The 17563-nt window shown below is 34.5% G+C and overlaps 1 pseudogene; it reads left to right on the plus strand.

The window, feature by feature from the left end:
• Positions 1-17563, plus strand: part of LOC127644513 (piezo-type mechanosensitive ion channel component 2-like) — a 125002-nt pseudogene that overhangs the window by 9385 nt on the left and 98054 nt on the right.

Raw genomic sequence — 17563 nt, forward strand, 5'->3', positions numbered from 1 at the left:
TGATGTAGTACTGAGCAAAGGTCATGCACTGACAAAAGAACAGAGCAATGACAGGAACAATAACTGATGAGAACAAAATTCAGTTCAAGTCTTTACATCAGCATAGTGCTCAGGTCCTCGTTGTTTTGTTTCCAGAATGAATGTGCTGTTTGAGTGACTTGTATAGTCTGAACCCGTGTTATTGGACTTCTGAACTGTGTCTCTAGAGACTGAGCTGACTTCTCGTTGGAACGTGGGGAAGTCTAATTTAGTGGCTTGGTCTGGTAGAAGTTCATAAGACGGCTAACATCTAGCATCTTTAAGGAATGATATTGTTTGAAGAACCTATCATATAATGTAAAGAACTTGTGCAATATAGCCAATGAAACCATGTAGCCATATCAAGAACCTTATACAGTATAAAATGATGACAAGAGGGTTCTTTGATGAACATGATGAACGACAGATTGACTGTTCGCACACAGGTGTAATTAGCACCTGCCACACAACGCTGCTATTTGCAATCCAATATTCCTAAATAATTATACATTTGACACAAAGTGCAATATTAGTGTCTCTGCAAGTATTACCGTGACCAAATCACTGTAAGGAAATTAGCCTTTATGCAAATGTTCTTTATTTATAATTTTAAGTAGTAGTACAGAAAATATTACGAGTGGAGACAGGAAACAGGATGGGCAGAAGAGTGGGACAAAAGGCGGATTCAAACTCAGGTCTTTACTCCACATGCCAGTAACCATGAATGTTTTTTTGACTGTTGTAAAAACCTGTGTAAATATGTGCTGCTCCTGTGCAAGATGTTAAAAAAGCCAGATGTGGCACAATGGTCAAAGACGTCCATCCAGGGCATGTTTACATACAATAGAAAAACTATTGTTTATGCACAGTTGGACAATTGAACGCAAATGTTTGATGTGAACAGCCCCTATCTCATCTGTTTGTTGATGTTATTTTATTATTAAATGGTTATTATTATTCATAATATGATCAAATTAATATAATATTAATATGAATAAAAAATAATAATATTTAGACTAATATGAGCATATATAGAGAGTATATACACACACACACATATATATATATATATATATATATATATATATATATATATATATATATATGAATATTATGTTATTTTGATTATATAAAAAATTATTTATATATTATAAAATAATATCAACGATATTATTATTAATATAGATATAACTTAATATTAATATAATTGTTTTATTATTTTAAAATAAAAATTATATTATAAAATTATATCAACAATATTATTATTATTATTATTATTTCGTTAACTACAAATATTTGAAAATGTTTGATGTGAACAGCCCCTATCTCTGTTTCTGTCTCTGTTTTTATTATTTAATTATTATTATTAATAATATGATAACATTAATATAATATTAATATTAAGAAAAAATTATAATATTTAGACTGACATAAGATCATATATATATATATATATATATATATATATATATACTATATATATATTGTTAAATTGATTATATTAAAAATAAGAATTATATTGTAAAATAATATCAACAATATTATAATTAATAAAGATATAATTGTTATTATTAGAATTGTTTATTATTTAAAAAAATATATTATAAAATAATATCAACAATATTATTATTATTATTATTATTGTTGTTATTTAGTTAACTACAAATGTTTGAAAATGTTATAAAATGTTCGATGTGAAGAGTCTCCTCTGTTTGTTGATGTTATTTTATTATTTAATTATTATTATTATTATGATTATTAATGTGATAACATTAATATAATATTAATATAAATAAAAATAATAATATTTAGACTAATATGAGATAATATATAAAGAGTATATATATTAATATTATGTTATTTTGATTATATAAAAAATAATAATTATATTATAAAATAATATCAACAATATTATAATTAATATAGGTATAATTGTTATTAATATTGTAACACAGTTAAAGGATGGGCAAGGAGGAGGCGAGAACCGGCTTGTCACATAAATGATCATTTAATTAAACTCGAAACACACAAACATCAATACACACACACGACGGACACGCCCGTAATTCTCTCTCTCTCGAACCGTCGTCACCGGCCGCCTTTATCCCTCGCGCGCCTCATCAGGCCGATTGGGGACCGGGCGCTCGATATTCCGACCTGGCCCCACCCCCCTCCGCTCCACAAATATATTTGTTTATTATTTAAAATATATATTATAAAATAATATCAACATTATTATTATTATTATTATTTTGTTAACTACAAATGTTTGAAAATCTTATTACTTTTTCGGTGTGAACAGTCTCCTCTATTTGTTAATGAATGTTATTAATATTATGAATTTTATAAAAAGAAATATAAGACTAATATCAATAAAAATAATAATATTTAGACTGATATGAAATTATGTATAAACTGTATATTTATATAATGTTATTTTTATTATATAAAAAATTATAATTATATTATACTGTATGAATATCAATATTTTCTTAAACTCTTAGTGAGGATTTTAGCATTTCAGCTTGTATTTTGGCCTTGGGTGACATCCAGATACACTCCTGGATATCCGCTGTATTTGTTCTGCCTGCTGGTTTCATTAACAGGATAAATGTCTGTGCTGTAATCTATAAGACTGAGTTTAATGGCTTCCATCACAGTTTTTAGTGGTCTTACGGTTATCTCTCTCGCACAAGTGTGTCCGCTCACCTCCTGAACCGATATCAGTGCTGTTTTACGTTCAGTGTGTTTTATTAACAGACATAGAAACTTAAAAAGGTTCTTTTTTGGAATGTTGGTCTCTCCTGTGGAATCAGAATCATCTTGATACGATTCTATTACGGAATAATAAGAACTTTTAAAAGGTTCTCTAATGAAATCAAAAGAATTTGAAAGTTTCTCTTCTGGAATCATACAAACGTTTAAGTCAAGTAATTTTATTCGTATAGTGCTTTTCTGTGACGTGCACAGAAGGGGGGCAGCAGGGGCGCAACCCCCTGCCCCTTTCGTTCTCAAATCTAAAAGCGCCTTTTGGTCGTCCAGAAAAAGGGAAGACATTTTTATAATTAAATTAAAATCGTTCAAACTAAATCAAAATCTCATAATAATCTTAAAATAACATAAAAAATGTGTTATTATGATGTTTCTTTGTAACATAACGTGTTAGTGAAAATTAAGCGGAGGTGCCTTTAAGGGCGTGCTACAGCAGATTGAGGGCAGATTCCAATCACAAGTGATCCTCCCTATGCCCTATACTCACTCCGAACTGCAGAGCCCTTGAAGGGGGTACTCTGAAGGAATCATGGCATTACTGTATGAATGTACACTTCACTGACAGTCTTGTGGAAGGGCCCTCCGAGAAATGATTTGAGAATGAGTCTTCAGGTGGCGTCCCCGCCCGCAGCAGTGCCCTTCAAGGAAGCAAAAATGCAGAAAAAACATCAGAGCCCTTTTGTGGAAACAATAAAAAACAAAAACACGGTGCCCTTACTAGGGTAATAGCATGTTACTGAGTGATTGTTATATTCATTGATGATACCGTCATGATACTCCAAGGTACTTTAAAAAATACCATGATTTTACCATGACACTTGGCAAAAACATGGGGTTAACACAGAACGCAGCTTTACAGAAAATGATATTGTAACAGCAAATTAAGCTGTAAGTCATCGTTGTGCAGTTTGATTAAAAAAATTTAAATAAAAAACGGGATTGTAAATGATGCCTTAAAAAAGTAGAATATTAGTCATCTTTTGACATCCAGTGAGCAATCCAAAGGCGACTGTGGCAAGGAACACAAAGACTCTCTTATGACATCAGAAGAACATTAAAAAATGATCTTCTCGAATCATAAGAATTAAAACGTTTAAATCAAAATAACTTTAAAGATTCTCTTATGAATCAAATAACTTTAAAGATTCTCTTATGAATCAAATAACTTTAAAGATTCTCTTATGAATCAAATAACTTTAAAGATTCTCTTATGAATCAAATAACTTTAAAGATTCTCTTATGAATCAAAATAACTTTAAAGATTCTCTTATGAATCAAATAACTTTAAAGATTCTCTTATGAATCAAATAACTTTAAAGATTCTCTTATGAATCAAAATAACTTTAAAGATTCTCTTATGAATCAAATAACTTTAAAGATTCTCTTATGAATCAAATAACTTTAAAGATTCTCTTATGAATCAAAATAACTTTAAAGATTCTCTTATGAATCAAATAACTTTAAAGATTCTCTTATGAATCAAATAACTTTAAAGATTCTCTTATGAATCAAATAACTTTAAAGATTCTCTTATGAATCAAAATAACTTTAAAGATTCTCTTATGAATCAAATAACTTTAAAGATTCTCTTATGAATCAAAATAACTTTAAAGATTCTCTTATGAATCAAATAACTTTAAAGATTCTCTTATGAATCAAATAACTTTAAAGATTCTCTTATGAATCAAAATAACTTTAAAGATTCTCTTTTGAATCAAATAACTTTAAAGATTCTCTTATGAATCAAAATAACTTTAAAGATTCTCTTATGAATCAAAAAACTTTAAAGATTCTCTTATGAATCAAAATAACTTTAAAGATTCTCTTATGAATCAAATAACTTTAAAGATTCTCTTATGAATCAAATAACTTTAAAGATTCTCTTATGAATCAAATAACTTTAAAGATTCTCTTATGAATCAAAATAACTTTAAAGATTCTCTTATGAATCAAAATAACTTTAAAGATTCTCTTATGAATCAAATAACTTTAAAGATTCTCTTATGAATCAAATAACTTTAAAGATTCTCTTATGAATCAAATACTTTAAAGATTCTCTTATGAATCAAAATAACATTAAAGATTCTCTTATGAATCAAAATAACTTTAAAGATTCTCTTATGAATCAAAATAACATTAAAGATTCTCTTATGAATCAAATAACTTTAAAGATTCTCTTATGAATCAAAATAACTTTAAAGATTCTCTTATGAATCAAAAAACTTTAAAGATTCTCTTATGAATCAAAATAACTTTAAAGATTCTCTTATGAATCAAATAACTTTAAAGATTCTCTTATGAATCAAATAACTTTAAAGATTCTCTTATGAATCAAATAACTTTAAATATTCTCTTATGAATCAAATACTTTAAAGATTCTCTTATGAATCAAATACTATAAAGATTCTCTTATGAATCAAATAACTTTAAAGATTCTCTTATGAATCAAATAACTTTAAAGATTCTCTTATGAATCAAATAACTTTAAAGATTCTCTTATGAATCAAATAACTTTAAAGATTCTCTTATGAATCAAATACTTTAAAGATTCTCTTATGAATCAAATAACTTTAAAGATTCTCTTATGAATCAAATAACTTTAAAGATTCTCTTATGAATCAAATAACTTTAAAGATTCTCTTATGAATCAAATAACTTTAAAGATTCTCTTATGAATCAAAATAACTTTAAAGATTCTCTTATGAATCAAATAACTTTAAAGATTCTCTTATGAATCAAATAACTTTAAAGATTCTCTTATGAATCAAATAACTTTAAAGATTCTCTTATGAATCAAAATAACTTTAAAGATTCTCTTATGAATCAAAATAACTTTAAAGATTCTCTTATGAATCAAAATAACATTAAAGATTCTCTTATGAATCAAATAACTTTAAAGATTCTCTTATGAATCAAATAACTTTAAAGATTCTCTTATGAATCAAATACTTTAAAGATTCTCTTATGAATCAAAATAACATTAAAGATTCTCTTATGAATCAAAATAACTTTAAAGATTCTCTTATGAATCAAATAACTTTAAAGATTCTCTTATGAATCAAAATAACTTTAAAGATTCTCTTCTTATGGCATATAAAAAAACGTTAAAATATTATATTATGGAATTTTAAGGGATTTAAAAGGTTCTCTAATGACATTAAGAGGACTTTGACAAATGTTCTTATTGCATTAGAGTCTAAAACCCTTTTTGAATATTTTAAGAGTCTATAACAGACATGAAAACAGTTTCGGATCTATTGATATTTAATGACGTATACGTTTTAACACCTTGTAAAGTCCTTTGAACTGTTATTGTGGTTCAGTCCCTCTTGAAGAGCTTTGCTTTTAGTGTCCAAACAGCAAACCTCAGCTCCTTAATGACTACGCTACCATCACACCTTTATTGCACTGACAATCAGCACTGGCTTACAGAGCTACTCTTTATCTGGAGTTTAGAGCACTGTACTGCTGTTTTAGTTTTGTTGGTACATTGCAATCAGGTTTAGGGAGGGCCTGAACCTAATTTGGCTAATTCGTATGATATCATGCGACTGCACTCGTTAGAATTCCTGCGACTTTCCCTACAGCCAGTGACATCACTGTACATAATTTCCATCTAATACACGACAGTTACTTGCTTCTGTCACACACACCAGCATCCTATCATCTTTACACACTCTACTCATTGGTTACGTTTAGATAAAGGGTTTGGGTAAAGGCATAATATTAATAAGTATGTCCTTCACGCCTTGTGTGCGGAACTCACGCTTACTTCCACATTAGACATCTGAGAATTTGCATGTGATGAACTAGCCAACTCGTAAATTATCCACAAATTTTCATTAGATCGAACTTGCAGGAATAACAACTAAGCACCAGATAGACCAAACTGGACAGGACAAGCATCATGATCCTAATACACATATTCAATGACTTGCTAACCCTGAGTTTAAAGTCTTAGCATGTAACTCGTCCCACACTGTTTGTGCTATATTCCTCAAATCGTGAAGTTTACAGTGCAGTAAAACCACTCTGAACACCTCAGCAACCACTTAGTGATGTCCTTGCAACAACCCACACATCACCCTAATGAATAATGTGATTATTCTAATGTTTGTTTTGATATTTTCTCTCTGCAGCATGTCTGTTCAGGTACAATGGGCTCTCCTTCATCTACCTGCTCTACCTCCTCCTCATCCCTCTTTTCCCAGAACCCTCCAGGATCACAATGCAAGGTAAGGTTACATCCTGATGTCTATGATTGTGGCGACATTTTTGCAAAATTACATTAGGGGTTTCATACGCGTATTGCAGTATTTCCGAGGTCAAATGTCCTCTAAGTGGCGCTAAAAGCGAGTTAAAGGTTCTCCTAAACAGATGGGGTTTTTAAGGTTAATGCTTTATCGAGTTTTAAATCAACAAAACTGTACCTCCCTAACCTAAACCTAATCAATAGTGTCATAAAAGCAATCGTGAGATGAAAAACACAGATTTGGTGCATATGGGATTTAAAGCTATAAACATGCCCAAAACACAACGCCATTGTTTCCCCGATATGCATTATGCAGTGACGCACCTCTACGAAATGTAATGCTAATAAAACAATTAAATGATAATCTTGAGTTCGGTGTTTTAAACCTGCTTAATGTGCTTCTCAAGACAAGTTTGGCCACTCGTGCCAGTGATCTGCTATGTATCTCCGGATTGCACGGGCTTGCCCCGATAACGCTCCGCAGACCACAAAACTGATGCGGTCCATTTAAATTCTACTGAGAATTTTCTAGTTTCAAGCGCAATGGAGGAAGCCAAACAGCACTGAGGAAAAGAGCAACATTGTCCAGTGTGCCAAAATAAAGTTGTAAAGGGATTAATGGAAAGGAGAAGGCCTTTATCCCTCTCTGAGACTTGTTTAGCCTGATTAGTGTCCGGGTGTGTAGAATGTTATATTGGAGATCCATTGCGTTCTAACTGTAGAATCCTCCATGTGCAGCTTATGTAAGCACCATGTCACCAACAAATCTTTGTTTTGTTTTAGCTTTATTTAAATTGTGAGAATGCCTGTAAGCGCTTATGAACTGTAATGTGCACATTTAGGGGGTGAGTAACGGGAGCCATCTGGTAGATAGATATATATATATATGTGTGCAATGTGTATTAAACTCACTGTCCTGACCTCAAGAGGTGCACTAGCGACTTATACTAGTAGCTGTAGCCTTTAGCCTCCTTGTTTGTGCACTCACCTCCCACACTGGAGACACTGGTTCGAGTCCCGTACAGAGCGGGTAGAACAGGAGCGTCACAATGGTGCCGTGACCCGGATGGACGTGATGTTTAAGGGGTGAGTGTAACGGGGGCCAGCTGATAGATAGCTGTGCAATGTGTATAAACCTCACTCTCCTGACCTCAAAAGATGCACTAGTGCCTCTTATGCTAGTAGCTGTAGCCTTTAGCCTCCTTGTTTGTGCACTCGCCTCCCACACCGGAGACACTGGTACGAGTCCCGTACAGAGCGGGTAGAACAGGAGGGTCACAATGGTGCCGTGACCTGGATGGAAGTGATGTTTAGGGGGGTGAGTGTAACGGGGGCCGGCTCAAGAGGTGCACTAGTGACTGACACTAGAGGCTGTAGCCTTTAGCCTCCTTGTTAGTGCACCCGTCTCCCATGCCAGATATGCCGGTTTGAATCCCGTAAGGAGTGGGTAGAACAGTAGCATCATATATATATATATATATAATTTACTTTTTTTAAATTATTTGAGTTTTCATTAGTTTTCAATCAGTATTTTCTGAAATTCAGTATAGTTTAAATTTTTCAGTATATTGAATTTGTTTTAGCTAGTTACTGTATGCAGTTTCATATTCAGTAGTTTTTAGTTTAGTTGTAATATTTTAAGATAATTTAAATATTTAAAGTGTTGAATTTGTCAAGGCCGTGTTATTGCTGTCTAGTGTTATTCTCATGATTAATGAAGGCGGGTTGTAAATAGTATTTTATTCTTATTATTTTATTAGTGTGGTAATGTTGATTTTATTTTTGTATATATTTATTGTATTACATTTTATATAGTTTTGAGTAATGAAAATTTATTTTATTTTCCATTTATTCATGTACTGTAGTTTTATTATTATTATTTTATTTTAGGTTTAGCTAGTTTTTGGGTGTTGAAAATGTATTTTAGTTTATTTTCAGTTTTCCAATTATGTTAGTTTATGTTTATATATATATATATATATATATATATATATATATATATATATATTTTATTGTAAATTATTTTATGCTGTTTTTCTTCCAGGCCACACGGGGCACCTGCTGAAGTCTTTATGTTTCTGCAGTATGAGCTTCCTCCTGATACACATCATCTATCAGATCACCATTCACAGTCTGCTGGCTGGAAACCCTGATTCTGAATTCAACTGTAAGTTCACAGCACAAATGTCAAAATTAAATGATTTAAAATGGGCGGAGAGGGCTGAAGGTTACCAACAGTTCATATCCACAACAGTGTCAAAACCACTAACTTTTTTTTCTTGTTGAACGATCCTTCAAAGATATTATCAAATGCTCACTCGCCCTCAGATTTCCATCCCAGGTTACAGTTTCCAAAGATTCCCAAACATTTGAAAAGATCCCTCAAGTCTTAGTCAGTCCATTGCTGCTTTTTTACTTTTACCCAAATCAAAATAATAACTCAAGAGATAGTTCCCCCAAAAATTAAATTCTGTCATCATTTTCTCACTCTTATGTTGTTCCAAACCTGCACCCCTTTTTTGGTTCTAAATGGAAACTTTATTTTTAAGATGTAGTGAAACTAATACGTAGTCCCCCTTTAGAACGGGGTGTTGGCACATAGATCCCCAGCAATACGTGATTTATGATGCATTATAAGCTAATTTATGTTGCTGTGAAACAGTCCTTCACGCTCCATAGATCTGCTGTTTGATAGCTTTGCAAGTTAGGGATGTTGTTGGGTAAGTCGGTCACATATTACTTGACATTGAAGAGGAAACAGTCCTGAAATGAACCCATTTGGGGCCTGCTGTCTTTCTCACTGTGAATAAAGACTATGAAGAATTCTTTAGTGTTTAAAGGGGGACGAAACCCTTACACTGGGGTCACTGACCTCAGAGATGTCAGCGATATTGCCGTCGCTCCTCAAGCATTACTGCTTTCTGCTGACCACATCCCTTTGAACATCGTACTGCCAGACGTGAATTATGGACCGATAAATGAAATAAAAAGATACCATTTTTCACTGACAGCAGGCACAGGGATACATTACATTGAAATGTAGACATTTATAACCTCAAAACCAGCTAAAGAGTTTGATAATGTGAAAATACTGCCCCAATGATCTATTTGAGGGTGTTTCTTATGTATTTAGCAATATACTGTAGTATGTCCCTTAAGTAGATTAAGACCATAGGCGGCGGCAGCCGATTTAGCGGGGCTTCAGCCCTGAATGTTTTGAGTGTAGCCCCGAATGAATTTTGAAAAGTTGACTGACAAATATGAAACAGGACAAAGGCCTATGTAGACCCCCGAAATCATAAGTTGCCTTATTTCATTGTGCTTTGGCTTTGCACATACTGCATACAGCCTGTAAATATAGACATAGGCATAATCTAGCCTATAGAATAAGTTCATTTGCTGTCGGTAGCCTATGGGCGACTCTGTTTCTTCCTCTCTGTTGAATATGCAGCAGGTAGGGGAGGAGCTTGCACAGTCGTTGACATCAACTAACGTTACTTAGTGGCGAGTTAACAGCAGTTAGCAGGAAAGACAGCAAAAATGAAGCAAATGAGGCTTCTAAAATTTCCAAAAGAAGTCAGTGGGTAAGAATTCACATTTGTTTTTGTCCTTAAAGTCTAAAGATCATCATCTGGCTGGCTTTCACAGCACAGTGGCTTTCACCTCAAGAGATCTACTACCGACTGATATCATATGTTGTAATCTCTAGCCTCGTGGTTAGCGCATTTGCCTTCCACGCTGGAGACCGCGGTTCGATTACAGTTCGGAGTGTAATTTTCTTGTTTATCAGGTGTTGTTTTCTCTAAGGATAACCAATAAGCATTAGCATAAAATGTATATGTGACTTGTTTTGTGATATTAGTTTGTAGTAAATATACACTTTGAGGGTAGCAAAGATGTGCCAGAATCAGGCATGGAAACTGGCAATTAATCAGTCACTTTACTTTAGAGAAAGTTAAAAGTGAAACATTGTTTATCTCAGTGATCCTAATGAAAGGATTTTGACAGATGAACATGGAGAATTATATACAGTTCGATGCCATGGTGTGTCAATGAACTTAGACTAAAGTCATTCATGTATTGCTTTAACTTAGGATCTTATACATCATTTTGACTATTTATGTCAAAAAATATAAATTATTTATATTCAATATATTTTTACCTCACTTTACTCACTATAATATAACTCTTTTGTGATGACTTTATGGTAATGTACATGAAAATTCAAGAATCATGATAGATCTTAGGGCAATCCCACTGATCTGCTCTTCCCAATACATTTCCTTCAATGGTATTGGTCTACAATTTGACATATGTAGCACTTGATGAATTAGTTGTTTGAAGCTGATTTGCAATAAGTTATGTGCTGTATCTGTTCTTTTGCATCACAGATGATTCAGGGAGGAGAGAGGATGTTGAGGATAGTACTAGAGTGGAAGATTTAGGAACTGTAGAAACAGGCCCAGCCAGAGCAAAACTCAAAGAATACCCTCTCACCAGCTTTGGACTACAGAGAAGTGGTTGCTAGTGTGAAAATAAAATTGTCTGGGCTAAGCCCCGGATGTCCTTCAATGCTGGAAACGCCTCTGATTAAGACTTGTATAGTTTAGTATATTATAGTAAAGTTTAGTATAGTATGGCATTGTATGGTATAGTATTGCATTTTAAAGTAGTAGTAATGCAGTATAGAATAGTGCAGTACAGTATTGTGTAGTTTAGTGTGACATAGTATAGAATAGCACAGTCTACTGCAGTATATGTCCCTCAAGTATAGTGGGGTATAATATAGTATAGGATAGTGCAGTATAATATGGTATAGTGTAGTGTAGTCTGGAATAATATAGTGCATTGTAGTCCAGTGGAGTGTAGTACAGTACAGTATATTATGGTATTGTATAGTATAGTATAGTAGAGTGTAGTGTAGCATAGTATAGTATAGTATAGTATAGCATAGTATAGTATAGTATAGTATAGGATAGGATAGTGCAGTATGTTATGGAATAGTATAGTGCACTGTAGTCCAGTGGAGTGTAGTACAGTACAGTTTATTATGGTATAGTATAGTAGATTGTAGTGCAGTATAGTGTAGTGTAGTATAGTATAGTGTAGTATAGTAAAGTGTAGTGTAGTGTAGTGTAGTATTGTAGAGTGTAGTGTAGTGTAGTATAGTTTAGTATAGTGTAGTATAGTGCAGTATGTTATGGAATAGTATAGTGCACTGTAGTTCAGTGGAGTGTCGTACAGTACAGTTTGTTATGGTATAGTGTAGTGTAGTGTAGTATAGTATAGTAGAGTGTAGTGTAGTATATTGTAGTGTAGTATAGTATAGTAGAGTAGAGTGTAGTGTAGTATAGTATAGGATAGTATAGGATAGGATAGGATAGGAAAGGATAGGATAGTGCAGTATAATATGGTATAGTGTAGTATGTTATGGAATAGTATAGTGCACTGTAGTCCAGTGGATTGTAGTACAGTACAGTATATTATGGTTTTGTATAGTAGAGTAGAGTGTAGTGTAGTAGTGTAGTGTAGTGTAGTGTAGTATAGTATAGTATAGTATAGTATAGTATAGTATAGTATAGTATAGTATAGTATAGTATAGGATAGGATAGGATAGGATAGGATAGGAAAGGATAGGATAGTGCAGTATAATATGGTATAGTGTAGTATGTTATGGAATAGTATAGTGCACTGTAGTCCAGTGTAGTGTAGTACAGTACAGTTTATTATGGTATAGTATTGTATAGTGTTATATGTTATGGTATACTGTGTAATGTAGTATAGTTTTGTATAATATAGTGCAGTATAGTGGAATAGCGTAGTGTTGTATAGTATTACATAGTGTAGTATATTAAAGTACAATGTAGTGTAGTCTTGTGCAGTGTAGTAAAGTGTAGTGTATTACAATATAGTAAAATAAAGAACTGTATAATATTGTATAGTATGGCATAGTATAGTATAGTAAGGTATAACAGTACAGTAGAGTAGTGTATAATACTGTATAGTATAGTGTAGGGCAGTGCAGTACAGTGTATTGTATTACAATTAAGAATAGTATATGTCCTTTATGTATAGTATGTCTGTTATAGTGTAGTGTAGTACAGTATAGTGCAGTATATTATAGTATAGCATGGTATAATGTAGTGCAGTTCAGTAGTGCACAATACTTTATAATGTAGCACATTGTATTGTAGTATATTAAAGTGTATTATAGTGAAATGTAGTATGGAATAGTATAAAACAGTATAGTGCAGTGCATTATAGTAAAGTGCTTTACAATGTAGGATATACAGTAGTGCAATATTGTATAGTATAGCTTTAGTTAAATATGGTAGAATATAGTATAATATGTACATTAATATGTTCTTTTAATATCTGTTTATATTTCTATAATGCTTTGGCATTAGTGCATGTAAAACAGTCATGTAAAGTATTTAAACTGACACTAAATAATTATATATAGTAAAGACTGAAAATAGATTTTGGACAGTCTTTGTGTTAGGATTTTGTGTTTCTCAAAGTATTAATATTAAAACTGAACGGCATTAGAGGGGCATTGAAATGCAGCACATATTGAATGTTCTGGAAAAATGGTGTTTATGTCAAAACAAGAGGAGATTTTTGGCCACCAAGGTCTGTGTTGGAGACTTATGGGATATCTGCCACTTAGATTTGTCTTTACCCTCCAACCGTTCTCCTCTGAAGAATGGAAACACATCACTCATGTCCATGCACACTGAATAGGGACTAAAGACTATTTACTGTTTACTGTAGTGTTCTGTCTGTGTATCCTAAATAAGTTCAAACCCCTTTTGCAATGCCTTCTGGAACTGGTCATTAAACATTTTCTGTATTCAGACACTTTCCTCTGTGGTTTATCCTGCCAATACATTTAAACTTAATAAACAGGGGCGTGGCCAGAAGGGTGGCACGGGGTGGCAACTGCCACCCTAAAAATAAGCTTTGCTACCCTACTTGCCACCCCGAGTCAGACCCCACTCACATCCTGGAGACGGTGCACATCAGCTTAACCCGTCCGTGTCACGCATGGTCCATAGCAACGTTTCGTGAAGTTGATGTTAGTGTTAAAACCCCTTTAACGGGGTAAAACCACGGCAATGCATGTGCAGTTGTTGACCACATGATTAAAGTCACCAATGTTAAAGAAATACATATTTGATTAATAGTAATATTCATATCAGTATTTATGTTTTTATTATTAGTAGAAATCTAAGGGTTCAATAATACAAACAGATTCCATCAAGGCTTTTTCCCCCTAAATAATAAGATATCAACTTATCACATTAATCATAACTAGATGCATTTCTTACGTTTTTTTCACCTTGCAGAAATGACCTAAAATGACCCTGTAAGGTTTTAGAAAAGAAAATTACATTGGGTTTAGATATTGTTTATGAAACCTATCCACACTGAAAGAACAGGGAGATTCAGACAGTAACTACAATGTGGAAGAAAATTGTGTTCACTGGGTAGTAAAGCTTTATCTTTTCTATTCACCAGGTACAGTGTGGGAGAAGACAATACGACAGATTGGTTTCGAGAGGTGAGTCCAAGCGCTTCTAATCACAAGCCCATAAATTGCCTGAGAAAGGTTTTATGATTGTTAAAATTTTTATCAAACTCTCACTTTTTGCTCTTGTGAATGTGAAAGGTTTTTTGCTGGTTCGATCCCCACAGCCAACACCATTGTGTCCTTGAGTAAGGCACTTAACTCCAGGTTGCTCCGGGGGGATTGTCCCTGTAATAAGGGCTCTGTAAGTCGCTTTGGATAAAAGCGCCTGCCAAATGCATAAATGTAAATGATTCAGTTTATATGTGAATCTGTGAGGGGGGAAAGGACACTGGGTCTCATTTATTACTAAATGCATACGATCATGTAGCATGAATTCACATGCAAAAGTTCAGTTGTGTGCACACAATTATTTTAGAAATTGGAAGGAATTTAACGATTCTGTTTTTCATTCTTATTTCTCTTAATGATTCTGGCAACTTAACGATTAACGATTATTTTTGTACTTTTAAGGAAGAAATATTGGTAAATTAATAATGAGATCATTTCATAATTTACCAGAACATATTCTTGCAAAATAGATTAATTAAGATGTTATATATGTTTGGCTTCCTTTTTTATTATTATAAAATAACATTAGTTACAAGAAAATTCATAATGTGTAACTTTGACAACATAATGTCATATCAAAACCATCCTGTACAGTGGTGTCCGTCCATCCATCTTCAACCGCTTATCCGAATTCGGGTCGCGGGGGCAGCCGTTCCAGCAGGGGACCCCAAACTTCCCTATCCCGAGCCACATTAACCAGCTCTGACTGGGGGACCCCGAGGCGTTCCCAGGCCAGTGTGGAGATGTAATCTCTCCACCTAATCCTGGGTCTTCCCCGAGGCCTCCTCCCAGCTGGACGTGCCTGAAACACCTCACTAGGGAGGCGGCCAGGGGGCATCCTTACCAGATGCCCAAACCACCTCAACTGACTCCTTTCGACGCAAAGGAGCAGCGGCTCTACTCCGAGCTCCTCACGGATGACTGAGCTCCTCACCCTATCTCTAAGGGAGAAGCCCGCCACCCTTCTGAGGAAGCCCATTTCGGCCGCTTGTACTCGCGACCTACCGTAATTTCCGGACTATTGAGCGCACCTGAATATAAGCCGCACCCACTGATTTTTAAATAAAATATTATTTTGAACATAAATAAGCCGCACCTGTCTATAAGCCGCAGGTGCCTACCGGTACATTGAAACAAATGAACTTTACTCAGGCTTTAACGAAACACGGCTTGTAACAAAAATAAGTAGGCTTTATCGAAACACGGTGTGGCAGCGGGGGCGTGGTCAAGCGCCCGTCCGGGAGAGAAAAGCGGTAAGGGCGCTTACACCTGAGCTAAATTATGTCTAACACCGGTGTCTAATTTCAGTAAGCATGGGGAGAGCGGCATAAAAGGCAGCAGCCACAGAGCTGAAAGAGTGACACACGTCAGTCTAGTGTTGGCGCATAGAAGAATTGAGAAACTTTATAAAATTGATTGTAAACATTGCTGTGGCCATTAAAAGCCTTACCTGGAACGTCAAGTGCCCTGCTGAAAACTGTCACACTGGTGCCCGTGTGACAGTTTTCCCAAGAAGGACACGTGAAGCAGGGCACTTGAAATTAGACACCGGTGTTAGACATAATTTAGCGCAGGTGTAAGCGCCCTTACAGCTTTTCTCTCCCAGACGGGCGCTTGACCACGCCCCCGCTGCCACACACGGCTTGTAATAAAACATTTGCAGTAAACAGTAGCCTACCAATAAAGTCATTGGTCACTATCTTCCTCGTCCTGTGCACTGAAACCACTGAAGTCATCTCCTTCGGTGTCGGAGTTGAATAGCCTCAGATTTAGTTGTCTTTTTGCACTGAGTCAATTCCTCACGCTGCTGTTTCCAACGTGTTATCATCGACTCATTAAGACCAAGCTCCCGTGCAGCAGCCAGATCAATCGCCTTCAACTTGAAAGCTGCATCATATGTATTTCTCCATGTCTTTGCCATGGTGAGGGTGACAAAATTACTACCGTAATCAGAATGATGGGAAGTTTGAGCGCGCTCGATTTAATCTAAACAGTAAACAAAAAAAGTTGTTTGACCTTAACCCGTTCGGCAATTTCATTGGTCTAATGAAAGCTTCACGCCGCCAAAAAACTGAGCACGTCACAGACTGTTTTTTTTTTTAATAAAATTTGAAAGCGGGAAAAATCCATATATTAGCCGCGTCATTGTATAAGCCGCGAGGTTCAGAGCGTGGGAAAAAAGTTGCGGCTTATAGTCCGGAAATTACGGTAGTTTTTTCGGTCATGGCCCAGCCTTCATGACCATAGGTGAGGGTAGGAACAAAAATTGACCGGTAGATCGAGAGCTTTGCCTTCCGGCTCAACTCTCTTTTCGTGACAACGGTGGCGTATCCGGGAAATGTATACTGGGGTGGCCAAGATGGGGCACAGACCTAGTGTGGGGTGGCGATACTGGGAGAAACTAAATTGTTTGTATTCAATATCAGACTGTTGTTTGTACATTTGACAGTTTTCTATTCGTGTTCTATTTCAACCTATTAGTTTCTGGGAATCTCTGGTTATTTTAACATAACATCCATTTTAAATCAGTAATTGTTTTGGAAAAGTCAGTTTCACATTTTTAAGTGCTATTCTCAGTGTAGAGAATGAATCTGCGTATAACATCAGGTATATTGTCTAATCATAAAAAGATACATGTCAAAAGTACAGGTGATAACTGATTGAGGCGCCTTCTTTGAATTTCAAGTCATGTTCTGCAAACTTTGAAACTCTCAAGAACAATATGAGGTTTATAATAGGCTTTTGCTTAATTTTCCTTCTTAAATGCTTTTACAAAAACCATAATCCATTGTATAAGTCAATTTTTACATTTGTTTTGGTGATGGCTAAGCAAAAAGTTGGATTAACTTGTCCATGTCAAGTGACGTAGCTCTTCTAGC

This window comes from Xyrauchen texanus, chromosome 6, assembly GCF_025860055.1.
Source record: "Xyrauchen texanus isolate HMW12.3.18 chromosome 6, RBS_HiC_50CHRs, whole genome shotgun sequence".
In the NCBI taxonomy this organism is placed as follows: Eukaryota; Metazoa; Chordata; class Actinopteri; order Cypriniformes; family Catostomidae; genus Xyrauchen; species Xyrauchen texanus.